The sequence below is a fragment of the Schistocerca piceifrons genome, chromosome 3 (genome assembly GCF_021461385.2).
Source record: "Schistocerca piceifrons isolate TAMUIC-IGC-003096 chromosome 3, iqSchPice1.1, whole genome shotgun sequence".
NCBI lineage: Eukaryota > Metazoa > Arthropoda > Insecta > Orthoptera > Acrididae > Schistocerca > Schistocerca piceifrons.
The window spans coordinates 273,117,239-273,143,181 of record NC_060140.1 but is presented as its reverse complement, the minus strand read 5'-3'; positions in this window follow the sequence as shown (position 1 = coordinate 273,143,181).

Genomic DNA, 25,943 nt, shown 5'->3' with positions numbered 1-25,943 from the left:
TTATAAAAATGGTTGCTTGTTGCAACAAAGCTCCGGAGTTCCTGGGGCAATTTCAGTCCCAATTTGTAGACACGCTATCTAATCTAACTTGTTAGTCATCGTTAAAATGGGGTGTGTTCACCCTTCCTTTTGTTGATGGCTTGATCTCTGCTGAAGACACTACCAGTGAGGTGTAAATTTCTGCAAAGGAATGGCGGCCCATTCTTTCCCAAGAGCCAAAAGCAGAGAAGGTAGTGATGTTGGACACAGGGCTACTGAGCAAAGCCGGCTGGAGTGGCCTAGCGGTTCTAGGCGCTACAGTCTGGAACCGCGCGACCGCTACGGTCGCAGGATCGAATCCTGCCTCGGGCATGGATGTGTGTGCTGTCCTTAGGTTAGTTAGGTTTAAGTATTTCTAAGTTCTAGGGGACTGATGACCTCAGAGGTTAAGTCCCATAGTGCTCAGAGCCATTTGAACCATTTTACTGAGCAAAGTCGACATTCCATCCATCCCAAATGTGTTGTATTGAGTTCAGGTCATGCTCTTGGCAGGCCAATCCATTTCAGGAACGTTATTGTCCATAAACTATAGCCTCACAAATGCTGCTTTATGACGTGTATTGTCATGCTGTTCTTCTAACTTTATGTAGTACACAGTGGTGTAAAAAGTATTCATATCCTTCTCCATTTGTTACTTTCATTTGCAACAAATTAATGTGATTACATCGCCTGACTGTCCCTGAGAACATACTCGTGGCTTCCTCCAACGTTACACCTCATTCACGTGGGTTAAGACTGAGAGAACACAGTCTAAGCTTAATTTTCTCCTCGCATAACCATATAAATTTCATTTTGAATGCATTTTACTCCAATAAAGAGGTGTCTTGCAAATATTACCAAACAATGAAAACAATAAGCACAACTATCGTTTTACTCAGTTACCTTGTCGTTTATTGGAATCGTCCAAAGTCAGTTGCAAACAGGCGATCTGCAGTTTCCATTATCGTCCTGTGTCCTAATTTAATTTAACGTTCAGCAACTTAATTTGATAATTTAGCTTTTAAGTCATAGAATCTTCTTGTTTCTAGATTTTCAACAAATTCATTATTTATTTCACTTCGGCTACTGAATATAAGTCTTGGCCGCAGAACTCATCTTCTTACGCATCTTCAGCCTAAGGCCAGACTTGCATTAACTAGAAAAACATATGAGCTCGTCAAAGCAGGTGTTACTGTCAGAGATACACAGAATTCAAAGACTTAGAGGAAAACTTGGTAATGTGGCTTCCCTAAAGAAAATGCTGTTTTTCTCTGACTTCATTGCATAGATAAGCGTATGAAATATATCTGTCTAAACTGTATGCATTATGTAACTATAAAACAATTTTATTAATTATTCAAATCGTCCTGGTGAACTGGAGAACTGAGCTTAAGCGAAAGTCTGCAAAACGACCCCTTTGCCCTGTGAGCACAGTATACTGATTGTGAATAGGAAGAGACTATAAAACGAAGAACATACACTTTTACAGGATGCAATACATTAACAAAAAATTTGAGCAGAGTAACAATTTGCCGAATTAACCAGGGTAGCCGAGAATGGTAATGTGCTGCTTCCTGGACTCGGGTGGCCCGCCAACCCTGGATCGAATCCACCCGGCGGATTAACGAGGGCCAGTATGCCAGCCAGCCTTGATGTGGTTTTTAGGCGGTTTTCCACATCCTGCTAGGTGAATATGGGGCAGGTCCCCAAGTTCCGCCTCATTTACACGACTCGCAGACATTTTACCACATTTGCACTGCTCCATGGCTTACACTGGACGCAGACACCTGGGGTACGCTAATTCCATCCCGGTGGTTTGAGGTGGTGGCGGTGGGGCATTGGGCCACCCTCTGCTACTAACACTGCCAAATCAATAGTAAGGCCCCAAGAAAGAAATAAACTATTTACCGAATTATGCAAATTTTAATAGATTTTCAGTTTGCAAGCTACACAATACCATTTGTCATATTCTCGAAATCAAATAAAGCTCAATACTCAGCACATTCTTCATGAGATCGCTACTTGTAATTATATTATCTAACCCAATCTTCGTTGTTCTCAGAGAAAATACAGTATAAAAATTCAATCTCCTCGTCCTCTTAACTGTGCCTCCAACGAGCTCCTTCATGTGCATTTCCTTGTTTCATCTTTGTTTTTCAATTATTCGTTTCAATAGGTTCGGATCTTTTTAATCTTTTCTTCTGCTTCTGCTGGCTTCCAACTTCTCTTGTTGATCTACTGACCTATCCTCAAGATACTTTCTCACAGTGTAGTTTCATATGGACTCGACATTTGCTTGCCTTTTCTTTGCCTTTACCTTCTTTGTTGTTGATGATGCTCCAATTTTGATTCTGGCAAAGGTTTATAAATGTCCTGGACTCGGCTGTGTTACCATTCCGTTTTCCTCAGTGACGGATAGACCTTCATTCTTGTCATTGCCATTCACGTCCCCTTACGCAAAACTCCATATTCATCGGCATAATTTCTTTTCTTACAGCATCCAATGACTATCTCTTAACTTACAACCCTCTGATAGTTGCAGTTATTTCTTAAATAATTTGACGGCATCTCAAAATACACCTATAATAAAAGAACAAAGATTTTTATTAAGTTACTAATACGCTAAGGCGTTACAGTAATACATTTTTTTGTGAAATACGTTTGACTTATTATCAGACCAGTTGCTGGAAGAAGGTAAATACATTACAAACAGTATTTTCAGGCATAAGGAGACTGTCCACTAAGACCGGCTGGACGCCGTTACGCTAATTGTTGTACAGACACGGAATTAAGGAACCGAAGCAACTGCAGATGATCGCGCGCAAGTAGCACCACAGAACTCGCTGACAGTACAAGAGATTCCTCTTTGAATAATTTTAAGTGCTCGCAATCAGGTGACAACACAATCCAAGAGAATAAGAGGAAGAAGCCACTTTACTCGCCTCGGGCACTAATGAAGTTCATACTCTACATCGAATATTGTGAATCAGTAACATTTATTAATTACCAGAAAATGGACCTTAGTATGAGAAAGGGTGTGGCCATGCGGTTAAAGGCGCTTCAGCCTGGAACCGCGTGACCGCTACGGTCGCAGGTTCGAATCCTGCCTCGGGCATGGATGTGTGTGGTGTCCTTAGGTTAGTTAGGTTTAATTAGTTCTAAGTTCTAGGCGACTGATGACCTCAGAAGTTAAGTCGCATAGTGCTCGGAGCCATTTGAACCAAGTATGAGAAAGGCAACCGTCTACAATTAATGGCATTGGAAGTACAATACTTGACCCAACCAAACACGCTCCGTGAATATCATGTTGTTGTGTTATACGCTCCATGCGCTAAATTTTATTCGTTGATGTAAAAAAGAGACGGTATCTGTTATGGTAAAAAGATTCTGGAGAGAAAAGAAGTGATCTACCTGAACCTAGTGTTCCTTTAAGTGAACAATGAATGAGCGATTATTGACAGGAAGTACAGATTGTTTGTAAGAAGTGATATGGTAATACCTTGGAATATTGTGAAGAAAGCAAGAAAAGCCGGATCCTCCAGGCTTATGGTGTGGCTCTTTACTTTATTAATTTTCTGTAACGACATTTGAGTACATCAGGACGGACGGAGAGGAGTTTGGGCACCGAGGTCGAGCCTGCAGCACACAGTCTACTTAAGATTCTACGGCTATGCAACGAGCTTCAAGTTCATATACCGCAGCGGAGCTTGCGATTCATTTACCAGATTTCTAGTTTCAGATGAATGTGGATAAATTTATTACCGTCTTAATACATTGTTGCAGGTTTTACTGAGGATAGGTGCCACTAAAATCGAGGAGATTGTATAACGACTTTATAATATTAAATTAAGTTTTAAAGTATTAACAATTTGCAATTTTATCACGAAAAAATTAGTTTCATCGCCGATTTGGATGTGAGAGAACCACACATACTACTGTCATATACACAGACATTCATTTTAGTAAATCTAAAATGATCAAACTGAACGCCACAAAAAAACTAAATTAACCGTTATGTTATGTTAACCGGGGGCCTAGAAACGACGGAGAGGCTCCTTCCCCGCCGCAGCCGCAGTGGTCCGCAACCCCACGACGACTACCGCAGTCCACTTCACTCCTCCACCGCCCCACACCGAATCACTCTTTAAGGGTTATTGTGCGGTTTGGCACCCGGTGGAACCCCCCCTCCCCCAAGGAACGTCTCACACCAGACGAGTGTAACCCCTATGTTTGCGTGGTAGAGTAATGGTGGTGTACGCGTACATGGAGAACTTGTTTGCGCAGCAACCGCCGACATAGTGTAGCTGAGGCGGAATAAGGGGAACTAGCCCGCATTCGCCGAGGCAGATGGAAAACCGCCTAAAAACCACCCACAGACTGGCCGGCTCACCGGACCTCAACACAAGTCCGATGGGCGGATTCGTGCTGGGGACCAGGCGCTCCTTCCCGCTCCGCAAATCCGTGCGTTAGACCGCTCGGCTAACGGGGCGGGCAAATTAACCGTACTACATTGCGACAGTAAATTAAAAGACTGATGCCGTCCGAAACAAAATCCCATACCTTAGAAAACCATTAGAAGAGTTAACTAGGTAGTTCAGGACACTAAAAATGCGAGCTTACAATATTATCACATGAAATGTCCCAAAGTGTGATGTTCGTGTTACTTTAAGATGACTACGAAGAAATTAAAAGCAAGGATAGTAACATTAAGAGAGCAATAGGAACTCCACTGTTCAATGCAAAGGAGAGAGGAGGTAGGTGGAAAGAGTACGTTGGAGGGCTCTTTGAGGGGGAAGACTTGTCCGATGACGTGAAGAAACAGGAGTCGATATAGAAGAGATAGGGGATCCAGTATTAGAATCAGAATTTAAAAGAGTTTGGAAGATTTACAATCTGATAAGATAGAAGGGGTAGTTAACATTCAATCGGAATTTCTAAAACCATTGAGGGAAATGGCAACAAAACGATTGTACACACTGGTATGTAGAGTGTACGAGTCCGATGATAAACTATCTGACTTTCGGGAAAATATCACCCAAACAATTCCGAAGATTGCAAGATCTGACAAGTCCGAGAATTGTCGCACAGTCAGCTTTACACTTCATGCATGCAAGTTGCTGACAAGAATAATACGAGTATACAGAAGAAAGGAAACCAAAACTGAGACCGTCCTAGTTGACGATCAGTTTGTGTTTAGGAAGGGTAAAGGCATCAGAGAGGCAATACTGACGGAGCGACTGGTATGGAAGCAAGACTGAAGAAAAATCATGAACCTTTCACAGGATTTTTCGACAGGAAGAAAGTGTTCGATAGTGTAAAATGGTGAAAGATGTTCGAAATTCTGAAAAAAATAGGGATAAGCTATAAGAAAAGATGGGTTAATATATACAATATGTACAAGAACCAAGAGGGAACACTAACAGTGGGAAACGAGGAATGAAGTACTCGGATTAAAACGGGAGTCAGACGGGAATGTAGTTTCTGGCCTTTACTGCTCAATCCACACATCGAAGAAGCAGTTGCAGAAGTAAAAGAGTCGCTGATGACATTGCTATACTCAGTGAAAGTGAAGAAGAATTACAGGATCCGCTGCATGGTTCAAAATGGTTCAAATGCCTCTGAGCACTATGGGACTTAACATCTGAGGTCATCAGTCCCCTAGAAGTCAGAACTACTTAAACCTAACTAACCTAAGGACATCATACACATCCATGCCCGAGGCAGGATGCGAACCTGCGACCGTAGCAGTCATGCGGTTCCGGATTGAAGCGCCTAGAACCTCTCGGCCACTCCGGCCGGCCCGCTGCATGGAATTAACTGTCTAATGAGTACAGAAAATGGATTGAGAGTAAATCGAAGAAAGACAAAAGTATTGAGAAGTAGCAAAAATGAGAACATCAGGATTGATGATCACGAAGTAGATGAAGTTAAGGAATTCTGCTACATAGGCAGCAAAGTAACCTATGACGGACGGAACAAAAAGGACATCAAAAACAGACTAGCACTGGCAAAAAGGGCATCCCTGGGCGATAGAAGTCAACTAGTATCAAACATATGTCTTAATTTGAGAAAGAAATGTTTTAAAATGTACGTTCGGAGGACAGCATTTTAGGTTAGTGAAACATGGGCTGTGGGTAAACCAGAAAAGAAGAAAAATCAAGTATTTGAGATGTGGTGTTACAGAAGAATGTTGAAAACGGGTAGACCAATAACGTAAGGAATGAGGAGGTTCTCTGGAGAATCGGTGAGGAAAGGAGTATACGGTAAGCTCTGACAAGAAGAAGAGACAGAGTGGTAGGACATCTGCTAAGGCATCATTGAATAACTTCCATGATACTAGAGGGATCTGTAGACCGTAAAAACTGCAGATGAAAACAGAGATCGGAATTCACCCACCCAATAATTGAGGACGTAGGTTGCAAGTGCTACTTCCAGGTGAAAAGGTTGGCACAGAAGAACTCGTGGCGGGCCTCATCAAACCTGTCAGAAGACTGTTGACTCAATAAAAAAAAGTACTTAAAAAGAAAAACGCTCAGCGCTGGTTTTGCATACGCTCTGGCAGTCGAGTGGGTGGTGGAGAGCTGCTGTAAAGTAGTCAGGCGAGAGGAAGACGGGGAGGGAGAGAGTCCCGTCGTCTCTTCGACGTGTCGAGTGTAGGCGGCAGCTGGCGGCGGCCAGGAAATACGAGCGCTGGGGGCGCCTGAGCGTTGCTTAACGCGTGGCTGCTGTCCGCTGTCTGCTATCGGGCACGGCACGGCACAGCACGTGTGGCCGTGGGACGGCTGGGACCAGCCACCGGCTACAGCTCACGTGACCTCCTTTCGCGCCCAGACAAAGGAGCGGGCCACGCCGTCGGAAGCTCGCGGCTGATGGCCGCGCTTCCTGCCATGTTGATGAATACCCTTGTCAAAGGGATAAGAAGGAAAAGGGAGAGGGAGAGATGTATCTGGACAGCCTCTGGATCCACATCTACATTTACATCTACAAACATTCTCTACAAGTGCGAAATGCGTCGTAAAGGGTACTTAGCATGGTACCACGAGTTCCGTTCGTGCGTGGAGTACCTGCTTAATCGCCTGGTGTAATTAATCTAACCTCTTCATTCCCGAGGTATCATTGTAGAACTACTGTAGGCTGCTGTAAAGTATCATAAGTGATGTAGACTATGGTAGTTTTTCTAGTAGCTTTGGTCAGTTAAGGTCGTACCTGCGTTACAAGTATGTTAGACGTGTTGCATACCTGTCACGAGTTACCTTATAACGATCGCTTTCTACATGAAAGAGATCAATGTGTTACTAGATGCCCCTAGAAATCGGAAGCTCTGAACAGTACAGAAACTGAGTGTGGATATACACTACTGGCCATTAAAATTGCTACACCACCAAGATGACGTGCTACAGACGCGAAATTTAACCCACAGGAAGAAGATGTTGGATATGCAAATGATTAGCTTTTCAGACCATTCACACAAGGTTGGCGCCGGTGGCGACACCTACAACGTGCTTACATGAGGAAAGTTTCCAACCGAATTCTCACACACAAACAGCAGTTGACCGGCGTTGCCTGGTGAAACGTTGTTGTGGTGCCTCGTGTAAGGAGGAGAAATGCGTACCATCACGCTTCTGACTTTGATAAAGGTCGGATTGTAGCCTATCGCGATTGCGGTTTATCATATCGCGACATTGCTGCTCGCGTTGGTCGAGATCCAATGACTGTTAGCAGAATATGTAATTGGTGGGTTCAGGAGGGTAATAAGGAACACCGTGCTGGATCCCAACGGCCTCGTATCACTAGCAGTCGAGATGACAGGTATCTTATCCGCATGGTTGGAACGGATCGTGCAGCGACGCCTCGACCCCTGAGTCAACAACAGATGGGGACGTTTGCAAAACAACAACCATCTGCAGAACAGTTCGACGACGTTTCCAGCAGCACGAACTATCAGCTCTGAGACCATGGCTGTGTTTACCCTTGACGCTGCATCACAGACAGGAGCGCCTGCGATGGTGTACTCAACGACGAACCTGGGTGCACGAATGGCAAAACGTCATTTTTTCGGATCAATCCAGGTTCTGTTTACAGCATCGTGATGATCGCACCCGTGTTTGGCGACATCGCGGTGAACGCACATTGGAAGCGTGTATTCGTCATCACCATATTGGCGTATCACCCAGCGTGAGGGTATGGGGTGCTATTGGTTACACGTCTCGGTCACCTCCTGTTCGCATTGACGGTACTTTGAACAGTGGACGTTACATTTCAGATGTATTACGACCAGTGGCTCTACCATTTATTCGATCACTGCGAAACCCTACATTTCAGCAGGATAATGCACGACCGCATGTTGCAGGTCCTGTAGGGGCCTTTCTGGATACAGAAAATGTTCGACTGCTGCCCTGGCCAGCACATTATGCAGATCTCTCGCCAATTGAAAACGTCTGGTCAATGGTCGCCGAGCAACGGGCTCGTCACAGTACGCCAGTCACTACTCTTGATGAACTGTGGTATCGTGCTGAACCTGCATGGGCAGCTGTACCTGTACATGCCATCCAAGCTCTGTTTGACTCAATGCCCACGCGTATCAAAGCCGTTATTACGGCCAGAGGTGGTTATTCCGGGTACTGATTTCTCAGGGTCTATGCACCCAAATTGCGTGAAAATGTAATCACATGTCAGCTCTAGTGTAATATATTTGTCCTATGAATACCCGTTTATCATCTGCATTTCTTCTTGGTGTAGCAATTTTAGTGGCCAGTAGTGTATGAAGGGCCGGATAACCTATGGAACAGTTTTGTTCTACATACTTAATCTCCTTTCTCTTGCTTAAACGTAAGCAGGATTTATAGCAAAATTGAAAACTGTCAATGAGTAATTCAGTTTTTATTCGAAGATTGTTGATTTTTAATGTGAAACAGAGAGATGTTGTATCGAAAATAAAGAAAACAATACAGATTTCTGATATAGCTCTAGGAGACGGGATTTACTCAAGAAAAAGGTAAAATAAGAAAATGCAAACGAAAAATGTATCAAACATCGCTTCAATACTTCGTCAAACTTGTATAAAACTTGTTGCTGTTATTCATAAAAAAAGTTTCGCATTTACCAGCAATAACAGGAAACTCTTCCTTTTGATCATGATGAAGAAGCTCTGTTTAGTATAAAATAACAATAGTAATTCCAGATTCTTTATGTTTGTGAAAGTTAACTGTGCTTCCAGCACTGGTTTGGTTACATAAAAGTGCAAAACTTACGCGAGCAAATAAGTTTTTTTGCTTATTAAAGGCGATTTACGTACTACAAGGTTATAAAATACACAGTGGACAAGCACCGAATGATGTGTGTGTGTGAGAGAGAAAGAGAGAGAGAGAGAGAGAGAGAGAGAGAGAGAGAGAGAGAGAGAGAGAAAAGTCGTCGCCTCCCAGTTCTCTTACACATTCATTTGTGTTTCTTCGTCTCCCAACGCTACTAATTCTACTATTTTCTACATCATTTATATAGTGTTCCAAAACTACAGGACCACAGTTTTAGTAGAGCGCAACTCTGTATAAGAACCTCCAGATTTCAAATTTTTCTCGGGCGCGTACGTTTTCTAGCCTGTGGTGCCATGTACAATGCACATTGCACTTGCCACAGGTCACTTGTTCATCCTTCTACTGAGCACCACGAGGTGGCAGTACTGATTGCAAACCTCGGGCTCTGCAGTCGCACAACATGTCCCGGCGAATTAAAGGTAAAGACACATCCGTTTCTAATTACTAGTGATTTCACATGCTTTAATAACTTATTAATGCTGTGCAGACATTCTTCAGTTAGTAGCTAACTATAAATTAATGCTATAACGGGTTTACCTTAGCTTCAGTCTTTAGGCTTTTGGTTATCATGCATGATAATTTGACGTGGCCGAGCGGTTCTAGGCGCTACAGTCTGGAACCACTCGACCGCTACGTCGCAGGTTCGACTCCTGTCTCGGGCATGGATATGTGTGATGTCCTTAGGTTAGTTAGGTTTAAGTAGTTCTAAGTTCTAGGGGACTGATGACCTCAGATGTTAAGCCCCATAGTGCTCAGAGCCATCTGAACCATTTTTTAAATGATAATTCGAGAGTCTAAGCCAACTTGTTAACGTCAGTGGAAGTGGCGTTGGATTTTTTTAGTGCTTAGAGCCAGCTGAACCATTTTTCTAAAAACTTGAATTTAGGAACAGTGTGTAACAAAAAAATACTTCTCGTTGTACATTTTATCGTATGTTTTCAAAAATCGAAATCGAAACATGTGATTTTTATGGCTGTGGTGGGGTGAAGCGGGGGAGGGGGGGGGGGGTTGTATGGTTGAAGATGCGCGTTCCAGCACCTAAAATTTTGTAAGTTAAACACTGGGACACCGACTCCAGTAAGGTGCTCACATATCCGGAGAGCAATGGACACTTAGCGAAGCGTTTACCTTTCCCGGGTTTCGGCTGATCATTTGCTCGGGTGAATACAGTTAACGAGGCCCTGCACCCACTCCTGCCCCGCGGCGGACGGGCTAACCAGGCGCCAGCAGGCAACAGCTGCCTGGTTTCGAGGTCAGCGGCGCACTCTCTCTCTCGGTGGCCCACTAGGGGAAAGTGAGCAGCGGCCTCGCACTTTCTTCCGTTCCAGGTCACGTCCGGCCCCCGCCGCACAAAGGCCCGATCCCCTTTCCACAGCTGCCTCCCACCAGCCCATCACTACCAACTCTCTACATCTAAAATTAGAGTTAACCACATTATGCAGGACCGTCGTCCAGGTTGATGCCGCACACACAATCGGATCAAAAGTATCCGGACACACTTGCCTAGATACGGAGGCACGCATAAGACTTCCTAAGTGATAGAACCCAGTACGTTGTCCTCGTTGGTAAGTCTTCATCGGAGGTGAGGGTATCATCTGGAATGCCCCAGGGAAGTGTGGTAGATCCGCTGTTGTTTTCTATCTACATAAATGATCTTTTGTATAGGGTGGATAGCAATGTGCGACTGTTTACTGATGATGCTGTGGTGTACGGAAAGGTGTCGTCGTTGGGATACAAGATGACATGGACACGATTTGTGATTGGTGTAAAGAATGGCAGCTAACTCTAAATATGTTGTTGTTGTTGTGGTCTTCAGTCCTGAGACTGGTTTGATGCAGCTCTCCATGCCATACGGTAAAGCTGCATGCCCTCGGGAGAAATTACGGCTGTAGTTTCCCCTTTGCTTTCAGCCGTTCGCAGTACCAGCACAGCAAGGCCGTCATGGTTAGTGTTACAAGGCCAGATCAGTCACTCATCCAGACTGTTGCCCCTGCAACTACTGAAAAGGCTGCTGCCCCTCTTCAGATACCACACGTTTGTCTGGCCTCTCAACAGATGCCCCTCCGTTGTGGTTGCACCTACGGTACGGCCATCTGTATCGCTGAGGCACGCAAGCCTCCCCACCAACGGCAAGCTCCATGGCTCATGGGGGGAGGACTCTATATGTAGATAAACGTAAATTAATGCAGATGGATAGGAAAAAAAGAATCCCGTAATGTTTGAATACTCCATTAGTAGTGTAGCGCTTGACACAGTCACGTCGATTAAATATTTGGGCGTAACACTGCAGAGCGATATGAAGTGGGACAAGCATGTAATGGCAGTTGTGGGGAAGGCGGATAGTCGTCTTCGGTTCATTGGTAGAATTTTGGAAAGATGTGGTTCATCTGTAAAGCAGACCGCTTATAAAACACTAATACGACCTATTCTTGAGTACTGCTCGAGCGTTTGGGATCCCTATCAGGTCGGGTTGAGGGAGCACATAGAAGCAATTCAGACGCGGGCTGCTAGATTTGTTACTGGTAGGTTTGATCATCACGCGAGTGTTACGGAAGTGCTTCAGGAACTCGGGTGGGAGTCTCTAGAGGAAAGGAGGCGTTCTTTTCGTGAATCGCTACTGAGGAAATTTAGAGAACCAGCATTTGAGGCTGACTGCAGTACAATTTTACTGCCGCCAACTTACATTTCGCGGAAATACCACAAAGATAAGATAAGAGAGATTAGGGCTCGTACAGAGGCATATAGGCAGTCATTTTTCTCTCGTTCTGTTTGGGAGTGGAACAGGGAGAGAAGATGCTAGTTGTTGTAGAGGTACCCTCCGCCACGCACCGTTTGGTGGATTGCGGAGTATGTATGGAGATGTAGATATAGATCCGAAATTGTGCTAAACGCATTCTCTGAAAATGATTTCGACCAGTTAGTTCATGAGCCCATGCGAAGTGCAAACGACTGTGAAAGCACACTTGACCTCTTAGCAACAAAATACCCCCATACCGTAAAGTAAACCCATCTCCTCCGTACTTCACTGTTGGTGCTGCACATGACGGCAGGTAACGTTCCACAGGTATTCGCAAAAAAATGAACTCTTGCATCGGATTGTCACGTAGTATAGCGTGATTCATCACTCCAAATCATTCGTTTCCAGTCGTCCAGTGTCTAGTGACGTAGCTCTTTACACCAACTCAAACGCGACTCAGGTAATAACGAGCATCAAACGGATACAGGGGTTAGTAAAAACAGGGATGTCGTACGGAATATTGTAACCCCCAAATGCCCCATAAACAAACGAAAAATATACCTATTCAAAAAAGCAGAAAAAATTTCACTTGACTCCTTCCAAGCAGATGTGGCTTGAGTTCAAAGAAATAGTATCGACAGCAACTGGGAGATTTATACCAAATGTATTAACAAACGACGAGCTGATCCCTCATGCTACTAAAAAGGATCAGAACATTGTTGCAGAAGAAAAGAAAAAAGTATGCCAAATATGAAAGATCACAGAATCTCCAAGATTGGCGATCTTCTACTAAAGCTCGAAATTTAGCGCTGACGACAATGCGAGATGCCTGCGAGAGACCCGGAAGGAATTCCAAAGAGATTCTGGTCGTATGTAGAGCACAATAGCAGCAAGACACAATCCATGCCTTGGAATGGAAATACTATCTACGACAGTGCTGGCAAAGCAGAGTTACTAAATACAGCCTTTACCAAAGAAGATGAAGTAAATATTCCAGAATTCGAATCAAGAATAGGTGTCAACAAGAGTAGAAGTAGATATCCTCGGAGTAGTGAAGCACCTTAAATAATTTAACAAAAGCAAGTCCACCGGTCCAGACTGTACACTAAGTAGGTACCTTTCATAGTATCGTGATGCAATAGCTTCATACTTAACAATAATATACAACCGCTCCCTCAACGGAAAATCCGTACCCAAAGACTGGAAAGTTCACAAGTTACACCAATATTTAAGAAAGGTAGTACGAGTAATCCACTAAATAACAGTATCATATCTTTAACATCGCTATGCATATATTGTGTTTGGACATTATGAATTGCCTCGAAGAGAACGGTCTATAGACACACAGTCAACACGGATTTACAAAACATCGTTCTTGTGAAACCCAAATAGCTTTTAAGCTTGGAAGTGTTGAGTGATATTCACAAGGGATTTCAAATTGATTCCGTATTACTCGATTTTTAGAAGGCTTTTAACACTGTACCATACAAGCAGCTTGTAGCGAAATTGCGTGCTTATGGTATAGTCTCAGTTGTTCGACTGGATTCGTGATTTCTAGTCAGATAGGTGCAGTTCGTAGTAATTGAGGGAAAGTCATCGAGTTAAACAGAAGTGATTTCTAGCGTTCCCCAAGGTAGTGTTACAGGCCCTCTGCTGTTCCTTATCTGTTAAAAAGGTTTAGGCGACAGTCTCAGCAGCCGTCTTACGTTGTTTGCAGGTGATGCTATCGTTCACCGTCCAGTGAAGTCATCAGAAGATGAAAACCAATTGCAATTTAGGATTTAGAAAATGTATCTGTACAGTGTGAAAATTAGCAATTGACCCTTAATAATGTGTGTGTGAAATCTTATGGGACTTAACTGCTAAGGTCATCAGTCCCTAAGCTTTCACACTACTTAACCTAAATTATCCTAAGGACAAACACACACACCCATGCCCGAGGGAGGACTCGAACCTCCACCGCGACCAGGTGCACAGTCCATGACTGCAGCGCCTAAGACCGCTCGGCCATGAACAATGAAAAGTGTAAGGTCATCCACGTGAGTGCTAAAAGGAATTCGTTAAGCTTCGGTTACATGGCAAATCAGTCGAATCTAAACGCCGTAGATTTAACTAACTACCTAGAAATTACAATTATGGACAACTTAAATTGGAAAGAGCACATGGAAAATGTTGTGTGGAAGCCGACTACGTTTTATTGGCAGAACACGTAGAAAATGTAACAGATATACTAAAGACACTGCCTTCGCTACGCTTGCCGCTCTTTTCACGTACTAAATGGTTGAAATGGCTCTAAGCACTATGGGACTTAACATTTGAGATCATCAGTCCCCTAGACTTAGAACTACTTATACCTAACTAACCTAAGGACATTACACACATCCATGCCCGAGGCAGGATTCGAACCTGCGACCGTAGCAGCAGCGCGGTTCCGGAATGAAGCGCCTAGAACCGCTTGGCCACAGCGGTCGACTTTTTCAGGTACTGCTACGTAGTCTGGAATCCTTAGCAGGGAGGATCAACGGAGTACAGCGAGAAATTTCAAAGAAGAGTAGCACATTTTGTATTATCGCGAAATAGTGAGGAGAGTGTCACTGATATGATAGAGGACTGGGGGTGGACATCTTTAAAACAAAAGCGTTTTTTGTTGCGGGGGATATTGTCAGGAAATTTCGATCATCAACTTTCTCCTTCGAATGCGAAAATATTTTGTTGACGCCGACATAGATAGGGAGAAACAATCACCATAATAAAATAAGGGAAATCAGAGGTCGTATGGAAAGATCCACCAGGTTAGCCGAGCGCGCAAACGCGCTGCTTCCTGGACTCGCGTGGCGCACCGGCCCCGGATCGAATCCGCCTGGCGGATTAACGACGAGGGCCGGTGTGCCGGCCAGCCTGGATATGGTTTTAGGCGGTTTTCCACATCCCCCTAGGTGAATACAGGTCTGGTCCCCACGGCCCGCCTCAGTTCCACGGCTCGCAGACATCTGAACATTTTCGCACTATTCCATGGATTACACTAGTCGCAGACAGTTGGGGTACTCTGATTCCTTCCCGGGGGGTACGGGGTGGCGGCAGGAAGGGCATCCGGCCACCCCTTCAACTAACATTGCCACATCCGATTAACCATGCCGACCCTGCGTATCCGCGGGAAAAACGGGACAAGCAAAGGAAAGAAAGAGCTCTCATGGAAAGATATAGGTGTTCGTTTCTACCACGCGCTTTTCGAGATTGGACTAATAGAGAATTACTTTCAAGTGTGATTTTCAGAGCATCCATGCAGATGTAGATGTAATACGGTGTCCTAGCGTTTCAGTGTCACACTAGGCAACGGTTGACTGTGTTGAAGTACAAGGTGTAAGAGTGCGACGACCTACAGAGTGTGGGAAAACACTGATCAGGGCTGGGCTCGCGGCGGCGCGCCGTGATGTACCGTGCCGCGTGCAGCAGCTGAGCCACGTGGAGGAGGAGGAGGCGCATCTAGGTCACACGCGGCGCCGGCAGCACGCGGCAGCCCGCCCAGCACAGCGCGCCTTCCTTCACTTTCTCCGGCCCTCATCCTCTCCCGCGGACTGCTGAGCCCTCTCAGAGCGCGCTGCACCTCACGCCGCGCCATTCTCTCCCTCGCCACGTGCTCTCATCATTCACGTACTCGTCACGCTGCACAGCTGATAGCTGATACAGATTCCTCATCTCACAACGCTCACTTGGAGTTTATCCCCTAATCTCAGTTGGTGGTCTCATTCGTGTGATGCTAGTAAAAGGATCTTCCCAACATCACGTTCTTTACTACTGTTTTAAACTCCACCATATTATTTACCTGACAAAACTCTACCATCTGTCGAGCAAGATGTATGAGACAGGCGAAATTCCCTCAGACTTCAAGAAGAATATACTAATTCCAATCCCAAAGAAAGCAGTGTTGACAGATGTGAAAATTACCGAACTATCAGTTTAATAAGTCACAGCTGCAAAATACTAACGCGAATTCTTTACAGACGAATGGAAAAACTGGTGGAAACCGGCATCGGGGAAGATCAGTTTGGATTCCGTAGAAATGTTGGAACACGTGAGGCAATACTGACCCTACGACTTATCTTAGACGAAAGATTAAGGAAGGGCAAACCTACGTTTCTAGCATTTTTAGACTTAGAGAAAGCTTTTGACAATGTTGACTGGAATACTCTCAAATTCTGAAGGTGGCAGGGGTAAGATACAGGGAGCGAAAGGCTATTTACAATTTGTACAGAAGCCAGATGGCAGTGATAACAGTCGAGGGACATAAAAGGGAGGCAGTGGTTGGGAAGGGAGTGACACAGAGTTGTAGCCTCTCCCCGATGCTATTCAATCTGTATATTGAGCAAGCAGTAAAGGAAACAAAAGAAAAGTTCGGAGTAGGCATTAAAATCCATGGAGAAGAAATAAAAACTTTGACATTGTAATTCTGTCAGGGACAGCAAAGGACTTGGTAGGGCAGTAGAACGCAATGGACAGTGTCTTGAAAGGAGGGTATAAGATGAACATCAACAAAAAGAAAACGAGGATAACGGAATGTAGTCGAATTAAGTCGGGTGATGTTGAGGCAATTAGATTAGGAAATGAGACACTTAAAGTAGTAAAAGAGTTTTGCTATTTGGTTAGCAAAATAACTGATGATGGTCGAAGTAGAGAGGATATAAAATGTAGACTGGCAACGGCAAGGAAAGCGTTTCTGAAGAAGACAAAATTGTTAACATCGAGTATAGATTTAAGTGTCAGGAAGTCGGTTCTCAAAGTATTTGTATGGAGTGTAGCCGTGTATGGAAGTGAAACATGGACGATAAATAGTTTGGACAAGAAGAGAGTAGAAGCTTTCGAAATGTGGTTCTACAGAAGAATGCTGAAGATTAGATGGGTAGATCGCATAACTAATGATGAGGTATTGAATAGAATTGGGGAGAAGAGGAGTTTCTAGCACAACTTGACTAGAAGAAGAGATCGGTTGGTAGGACATGTTCTGAGGCATCAAGGGATTGCCAATTTAGTACTGGAGGGCAGCGTGGAGGGTAAAAATCGTAGAGGGAGACCAAGAGATGAATACACTAAGCAGATTCAGAAGGATGTAGGTTGCAGTAGGTACTGGGAGATGAAGAAGCTTGCACAGGATAGAGTAGCATGGACAGCTGCATCTTACCAGTCTCAGGACTGAAGACCATAACAACAACAACGACATTTCGTGTTCTCTGACAGGTTGTTCAATGCATCTATACTGATGCGTTGTAGTACTCTCTGTTCGAGGCCCCATTGTCAGCCTCCCTGAAGTTTTTGTACATCTACGTCTACGTGATTACTGTGCTATACACAATAAAGTGCCTGGCAGAGGGTTCAATGAACCACCTTCAAGCTGTCTCTCTACCGTTCCACTCTCGAACTGCCCTCGGGAAAAACTGGCACTTAAATTTTTTCTGTGCGAGCCCTGATTTCTCTTATTTTATCGTGATGACCATTTCTCCCTATGTAGGTGGGTTCCAACAGAATGTTTTCGCAATTGGACGAGAAAACTGGTGATTGAAATTTCATGAGAAGATCCCGTCGCAACGAAAAACGCTTTTGTTTTAATGATTGCCACTCCAATTCATGTATCATATCTGTGACACTATCTCCCCTATTTCGCTATAATACAAAACGAGCTGCCCTTCTTTGTACTTTTTCGATGTCATCCGTCAGTCCCACCTGATGCGGATCCCACACCGCGCAGCAGTACTCCAGAATAGAACGGACAAGCGTAGTGTAAGCAGTCTCTTTAGTAGGCCTGTTGCACCTTCTACGTTTTCTGCCAATGAATCGCAGTCTTTGGTTTACTCTACCCACAATATTTTCTATGTAGTCGTTCCAATTTATGTTATTTCTAATTCTAATACCTAAGTATTTAGTTGAATTTACAGCCCACAGATTTGTGTGACATATCGCGTAATCGAAATTTGTAGAAGTTTGTAGAAGTTGGTTTTGCTACTAAAGCTACAATCATACATTTCACTGTTAGTAGAGCAAGAACAATAATAGTAGTTACAACAATTACAACTAACATGACAGTCGCGAAGTACTTGTCAAACTACCAATTTTATTGAAAAGATCTTTGCGCGATGTTCTGAAAATGATACGAAATATACGCTGAAGCGAGAAGAAACTGGTACATGCATGCGTATCCACATACAGAGATATGTAAACAGGCAGAATACGGCGCTGCAGTCGGCAGCGCCTATAGAAGACAAAAAGTGCCTGGCGCTGTTGTTAGATCTGTTACTGCTGCTACAGTGGCAGGTTATCAAAAGTTTGAACGTGGTGCTATAGTGGGCGCACGAGCGATGGGACACAGCATGTCCGAGGTAGCGATGGACAGGGAATTTTCCCGTACGACCATTTCATGTGAGTACCGTGAATATCAGGAATCCGGTAAAACATCTAATCTCTGACATCGCTGCGGCCTGAAAAACAGAATAGGGCCATCGACGAGTGAAGAGAATCGTTCAACTTGACGGAAGTGTAACCCTTCCTCAAATTGCTGCATATTTCAAGGCTGGGCCGCCTGCAGGTGTCAGCCTGCGAACCATTCAAATTATCGATATCGGCTTTCGGAGCCGAAGGCCCACTCGTGTACCCTTGATGACTGCATAACACAAAGCTTTACGCCTCGCCTCGGCCCGTCAACACCGAAATTGGACCGTTGATGACTGGAAGCATGTTGCCCGATCGAACAACTCTCGTTTCAAATTGTATCGAACGGATACAACCTCATGAATTCATTGACCCTGCATGTTAGCAGCGGACTGTTCAAGCTGATGGAGGCTGCGTAATAGTGTGGGTCATATGCAGTTGGAGTGATATAGGACCCCTGATATGTCTAGATACGACTGTGACAGGTAACAGGTACGTAAGCATCCTGTCTTGTCAGCTTTATCCATTCATGTCCATTGTGCATTCGAGCAGACTTGGGCAATCGCAGCAAGACAATGCGTCACCCCTCACGTCCAGATCTGCTATAGTGGCTCTAGCAACACTCTTCTGAGTTTAAACACTTCCACTGGCCATCAAACCCCCCAGACGTGAACATTATTGAACGTATCTGGGATGCCTTGAAAGCGCTGTTCAGAAGAGATCTCCACCCCCTCGTACTGTTACGGATTTATGGACAGCCCTGCAGGATTCATGGTGTTAATTCCCTAGAGGACTACTTCAGACATTACTCGAGTCCATACCATGTCGCGTTACGGCACTTCTGCGTGCTCGCGGGACCCTAAACGGTATTGGGCAGGTGTACCAGTTTCTTTGACTCTTCCGTGAATAATTCAAGGAAACAGCATTCCCCTAATTAAATTTTAAGACATGTATCGAAAGTATCGTGCAGTACAATATAGCAGTACAATATGGCGCTGTAGTAGGAATACAGAAATAAACACGTATAGGAATGCAACGTTGTGTCAGAGTTTCAAAGCAGTCAGTGAAGAACTTTCGGAGATCTACCACTTTGAACAAACGAACATTTACATTTTTATTTATATAGAACTAAATTTTCGTTTGTTCAGAATCCTAAATCTCCGAAAGTTCTTCACCGATTCGTTTGAAATTTTGACATAACGTTGCAATCGAATATGCTCGAATTTTTGTATTTTTATTATCGTATATAACACATGTTTATATACCATACGGCGCTCCGGTACGCATAATTAGGAGGTTAATGATTTTGACAAAGGAAGATGAGGTTTTTGCTAATAATTTAGCCTTTTATATGTCTGCTATATGGCACTTCAGTAGGTATATAAAAAGACGTTCGTATTCGCATGCAATGACGTGTCAAAATTTCAAAGCAAACGACGAATAATTTTCGCAGATATAGGATTTGAACAAACGATCATTTACATTCTTATTTATATAGATATGTCTGTTAATTTGTAAATTACGTATACGCCGTATTACACGGTATTTGTATTTTTAAATAGATGCGTGATTTCCATACGATTAACAGTGACGATAATCTTGAATACAAAATTTTTAAGCTTTAGTGGCCACTTGTTGACAAACTGCCTGTTCGCTTCTGTCGCGGGTTCTTCGGGCGACGTTTGATGACTTTTTCTGACACTTCGCCAGCACGAGTGGCTAGCATTATCAAAGCTTCACCCTCCATTGCCTATGGTGGACTGGAGTATCACGCACATGCGGAAAAGTCTGTGCTCGAATCACTGGACGATCAATGGAGACCAAGATCACCGAAAATAATTGGCATTGCAGGTCAGAGCAAGTGGAGAAATCGTCCATGGCGGAGCACACGCTGTGTAAAACCGTGAGACTGATCACACAGCAAAATTCACCGACACGGAAGTTCTCGTTATACAGGGGAACTATCACACCCGTTTGTTCAGAGAAGGTATAGAAATGCACAAATATGACAACAGCTTCAACAAGAGAGAAGAAAGTCTCACGGTGAACGGATACCGGATTCCCGTGTTGCAGCGAAAGACCTTTACAGGTCGTTTTCAAGAAGGGACGTCGAACAGATGTGCAGAACTATAGACCTATATCTCTAAGGTCTATCAGTTGTAGAACTTTGGAACACGTATTATGTTCGAGTATAATGACTTTTCTGGAGACTAGAAATCTACTCCGTAGGAATCAGCATGGATTTTGAAAAAGACGATCGTGTGAAGCCCAGCTCGCGCTATTCGTCCTCGAGACTCAGAGAGCCATAGACACGGGTTCCCAGGTAGGTGCCGTGTTTCTTGGCTTCCGCAAGACGTTGGATACAGTTCCCCACAGTCGTTCAATGATCAAAGTAAGAGCATATGGACTATCAGACCAATTGTGTGATTGGATTGAAGAGTTCCTAGATAACAGAACGCAGCATGTCATTCTCAATGGAGAGAAGTCTTCCGAAGTAAGAGTGATTTCAAGCGTGCCGCATGGAAGTGTCGTAGCACCACTGCTATTCACAATATATATAAATGACCTGGCGGATGACATCGGAAGTTCACTGAGGCTTTTTGCGGATGATGCTGTGGTATATCGAGAGATTGTAACAACGAAAATTGTACTGAAATGCAGGAGGATCTGCAAGGAATTGACGCATGGTGCAGGGAATGACAATTGAATCTCAATGTAGACAAGTGTAATGTGCTGCGAATACTAAGAAAGAAAGATCCTTTACCATTTAGCTACAATATAGTAGCTCAGCAACTGGAAGCAGTTAATTCCATAAATTATCTGGGAGCAGGCATTAGGAGTGATTTAAAATGGAATGGTTCAAATGGCTCTGAGCACTATGGGTCTTAACTGCTGAGGTCATCAGTCCCCTAGAACTTAGAACTACTTAAACCTAACTAACCTAAGGACATCACACACATCCATGCCCGAGGCAGGATTCGAACCTGCGACCGTAGCGGTCGCGCGGTTCCAGAGTGAAGCGCCTAGAACCGCTCGGCCACTTCGGCCGGATAAAATGGAATGATCATATAAAGCTGATCGTCGGTAAAGCAGATGCCAGACTGAGATTCATTGGAAGAATTCTAAGGGAATGTAATCCGAAAACAAAACAAGTAGGTTACAGTACACTTGTTCGACCACTGCTTGAATATTGCTCACCAGTGTGGGATCCGTACCAAATAGGGTTCATAGAAGAGATAGAACAGATCCAACGGAGAGCAGCGCGCTTCGTTACAGGATCATTTAGTAATCGCGAAAGCGTTACGGAGATGATAGATAAACTCCAGCGGAAGACTCTGCAGGAGAGACGCTCAGTAGCTCGGTAAGGGCTTCAGTTGAAGTTTCGAGAACATACCTTCATCGAGCAGTATATTGCTCCCTCCTACGTCTATCTCGCGAAGAGACCCTGAGGATAAAATCAGGGCCGGCCGAAGTGGCCGTGCGGTTAAAGGCGCTTCAGTCTGGCACCACGTGACCGCTACGGTCGCAGGTTCGAATCCTGCCTCGGGCATGGATGTTTGTGATGTCCTTAGGTTAGTTAGGTTTAAGTAGTTCTAAGTTCTAGGGGACTGATGAGTACAGCAGTTAAGTCCCATAGTGCTCACAGCCATTTGAACCATTTTGATAAAATCAGAGAGATTAGAGCCCACTCAGAGGCATACCGACAATCTTTATTTCCATGAACAATACGAGACTGGAATAGACGGCAGAACCGATAGCGGTACTCAAGGTACCCTCCACCACACACCGTCAGGTGGCTTGCGGAGTATGGATGTAGATGTCGATGTAGATGTAGCGAGAGGGGAAGCGCAGCTCTAATGACCACGGAAAAATAGTAATCTGTGGGCGCCATCACGACTCCAGTCCACCACCATCAATCGAGGCGGTAACTTTGACAATGCCAGCGACTCGTGCCGGTGAAACGTCAGGAAAATCATCAGGCAAACGTCAGCCGAAGAAGCCGAGACAGAAGCCAACATAATCCTGAATACTGACCACTCCTGGGACTTTCCTATAGGTGTAGAGACTGCTGTGCGTTGCTTGCCGAGTGAGGTAAGCAGACGCGGCGCGCACCACTTTGCGGCCGGCGCCTGCTCCCTGGCCAGGGAGAGCCGCTCCGCGCCCTGCAGCCACTCGCCGCGTCCTTCGGAGCGGCCTCGCCCCTCCCCCGCAGCCCGCGTGACCCCGCGCGCCCCTACTCCCACGCGGCCTTTGCTTTCTCCCGCGCCTCCGCCTTTCTTCCGCGTTGTCGCCGTCTGCCGCCACCGCCGCGCGGACCTACATTCCGCGAAGTTTCCCGTGCCAGTTACAGGCCGCGCTAGCGCACCGCCGATCTGGGCGGGCTCTCCACAGCAGCCGAAATCTCCGAAGCGCTTTCGCTGCCCTCGTGACCCGCACGGCCGAGGTAGGGGCGGGCGCCGCCATCCGCTTTCGGCTACGGAGAGGGAAAGGCAACGAGAAGATGCATGCTAATATTCCTGCTGCAGCTGCAGCTACGGTACTATACGAATACCAGGAGATACAAGGTGATTCCGTTATGACGTTACAAACATTTTAGGACGGTGGAGAAGGGTAGATGTATCTATCTGTTGTAAAGAAACCTAGTCACGAAACGATCGAATCGAAAGGTATAACCGCAAATCTACTGAAGTTCCGCCTTAGCCTCGCGCAGAGCTCAAAGTAAGGGCCCCTGCATCTTGATACTGATCACGACGAACCGAGTTCCCGCTGAATGCTCCCTAATACCCTCAGATAATTCCCCTGGTGATGAACTAGTAACGACGCAAGAAAATTGATGTCAAAAAAAATGGCTCTGAACACTATGGGACTTAACGTCTATGGTCATCAGTCCCCTAGAACTTAGAACTACTTGAACCTAACTAACCTAAGGACGGCACACAACACCCAGTCATCAAGAGGCAGAGAAAATCCCTGACCCCGCCGTGAATCGAACCCGGGAACCCGGGCAAAATTGATGCCAGAGAGACCGAAAATCCTAAGTCTACGGTACAGTAGTAATGAAATCCATTTATCTGGACAAATTTCACAAGCTGCCACATGTGAGATATTTGTTCAAAATCGCATCCACCAGCTTAAATGTAGGCAAGTTGTCGTCGCACAGTATTCTGTCGTACCTGTTCAAATGGTTCAAATGGCTCTGAGCACTATAGGACTCAACTGCTGAGGTCATTAGTCCCCTAGAACTTAGAACTAGTTAAACCTAACTAACCTAAGGACATCACAAACATCCATGCCCGAGGCAGGATTCGAACCTGCGACCGTGTCGTACCTGTTCTACGAGGGATGTTCAGTAAGTAATGCTACACTATTTTCTCTTTAAGCAGATTGGTTTTACTCATTATGCCAGTACACTATATTAATCGGCACTCTTGTGGCGCCGGCCGGGGTGGCCGAGCGGTTCTAGGCGCTACAGTCTGGAACCGCGCGACCGCCACGGTCTCAGGTTCGAATCCTGCCTCGGGAATGGATGTGTGTGATGTGCTTACATTAGTTAGGGTTAAGAAGTTCTAGGGGATTGATGACGTCAGAAGTTAAGTCCCTTAGTGCTCAGGTTCAATACGACGGCCTTAAGTCACCTCCCGGAGAGTGCCTGTATACCCACTCTACTGGTCGACGTCGGAGCCAACGTCTTCCTGCATCAACAGCCTGTCCATCATTCTCGTACTGCTTCCTGTCAAGTGCATCCTTTACTGGGTCAAACAGATGGAAGTCGGAAGGTTCGACATTAGGGCCGTAGGGACGATGACGTAGAACAGTCCAATAAAGTTTTGTGAGCTCCTATCGGGTGCGCAGACACGTCCAGTTGAGCAGCGAAGTGATCCGTCGATCACCTCGAATGAGAGTGTCCGCACGTTCCGACACTCCATGGGTCACAGCTGTGTGCGGCGGCGGGAGATCAGACACGTCTGCGCGACTTAGTTGCTTTGAAGACAGACGCCTCGTCCAACGTCTCATCGTTGCTTTTGATCACCGCCAGGTCTCCGTAGACATTCTGCAAGCGCCTATGGAGATCTGCGATGCTCTGGTTTTCCCCCAAAAGAAACTCAATGACAGCTCTCCGCTTGGAACGCACCTCCCTTACAGACACTATTTTGGAGGCTACGTACAGCGCCGCCATCTGTCTAACTCCATGAAGGTACAGGGGTTGAAGCCGGGATATTCCACGATTACCTACAACAAATTCCGCGTTCTTTTTCAATCTAAATCGTCTCATTATATATTGAACGCACCACGTAATATCCCCAACGTCGTTTGAACAGTCTCCCGGCAGCGAGAACTCTTGCCATCACGTCCTCTTCAGTCTCGGGAGGCGTAGACAAGACTTTTCTCACGGCTCCACAAGTCAGGTGGGGTGAGTTCAGTTGAACGTGCTGGCCACGAAACAGGACCTCATCTATCTATCCACTTTTCATGGAATGTCTAATCCTGACGTTCAAGAACCCTTCGGTCCAAAGTGAGGTTGGGCTCCATGATTTTGGACTCACATCCGCTGACAAATAACTACTTGTATATGTTCTAGGCATCTTGTCAGTATGTTTTTGATAAACTGATGCATTTAAGAAGGCAGGGTTAAGAAACATGCTTATTACGTAATCACGGACTACGCCTACATTCACGTTGACTGATAGCGTTGGGATTCTCATCGGTCCAAACATGACTGCAGAGACTATTTATCATTGCATCTCTGGTGAAACATGCTTCATCCGTGAAAAGTACATACGCAAAAAAGAGAAGATCAATTGCAGCAGGAGTCAAAGCATCCACTTCCTGTGGATGACAGGGGTATAGCCACATTACCCATAATTCTCGTCAGACAGCACTTTACAAAATACTGATTTCACGTGCAACTGACTGACTGTGAATTGCATGAGTCTCTTCCACTTGAGAAAGCACTGCAACTTCTAAATCGTGAGTCCGTGTAGTTCGTCCTCCTCTTCTGTCGTTATACTGTGATACCAACTGCCCTATTCACTGTTGGAACAGTCTTGGAAACATTATTTGATCTGGATGTCTTGTACGCGGATATTTGTTCCTGTACAACCTTCCCGCTTCTCTGTTGCTTCCATTAGCTTTTCCATACACGAAAATCATGTCTGCAAGTTCCTTTGCCGGGCAGCCCTCCATTTGGTTACACGGTCCGTGCGGCTCCCCCCGTCGGAGGTTCGAGTCCTCTCTCGGGCATGGATGTGCGTGTTGTCCATAGCGTAAGTTAGATTAAGTAGTGTGTAGGCTTAGGGACCGATGACCTAAGTAGTTTGGTCCCATAAGACCTTATCACAAATTTCCAATTTTTTTTTTCCATTTGGTTACGGCTGATCGTCATTAGTAGATGAACATGTAAACACAGACTGCGGTCTACTACAGTACAATGTACACCAGTACACACTACACATTACGCC